Below are 739 nucleotides of genomic sequence, written 5' to 3'. Positions count from 1 at the left end.
TGGATGGCCTCACTCTCCCTGGGGAGTAGATAGGGGATGGGATGGATGGTACTGGGGGCATGGGAGGATGGATGGGAGAGGGAACTAGGATTGATGTGTAAAATAATAAGAAAAAAACCTTGACCCACAACACTGACATAAGGCAAATGTGTATTGCACCTGAGAAGTCGCTGTAACTTTAGCAAACATGCATTTTGTTAAGTTTGCAATAGTGCTTATCATACCCTATTACCCTTTCTCCTAGTTATCTCTGTTTTCTGCTGGTTTGCAGCCTGCCTGGCTTCCTGCAGAATCAGGTGTCCCAAGCTGGTGGTGCTGTTTTGAGAAACTTTTGGAGATGGGACAGCTGGAAGTGATCATTTAGGGAAGGTCCTTGAGGATATCTTGTCTTTGGCTTCTTTCTATGTCCCTTTCTCTGATTTATACTTATCATGGTAAAACCTTCCACCACTACACATGTCAGCTGCCATGAACCCTCTGAAATTGATAGCACAAACAGACCTTTCCTTAAACTCTACAGCAAAGGGGATGACTGATCTGCGCTGGCTTAGGAATTCCCCAGAGTCCTTTCGACTCTGTCATCCTATGAATTCCCAGTGTATAATATGCTTTTTCTCAGCACAGTGTTAATCATTACCCACTTGGTATGTAAATCAGAACAGGAAAGTCTCGCTTGGCCAATTCTCTGATGTTCACTTCATCCAGTATCTCTTGCCTGTTCAGCACCTGTCTGCTCACA

Source organism: Phodopus roborovskii, unplaced genomic scaffold (assembly GCF_943737965.1).
Source record: "Phodopus roborovskii unplaced genomic scaffold, PHOROB, whole genome shotgun sequence".
Classification (NCBI taxonomy): Eukaryota; Metazoa; Chordata; class Mammalia; order Rodentia; family Cricetidae; genus Phodopus; species Phodopus roborovskii.
This window is presented reverse-complemented; position numbering follows the sequence as displayed.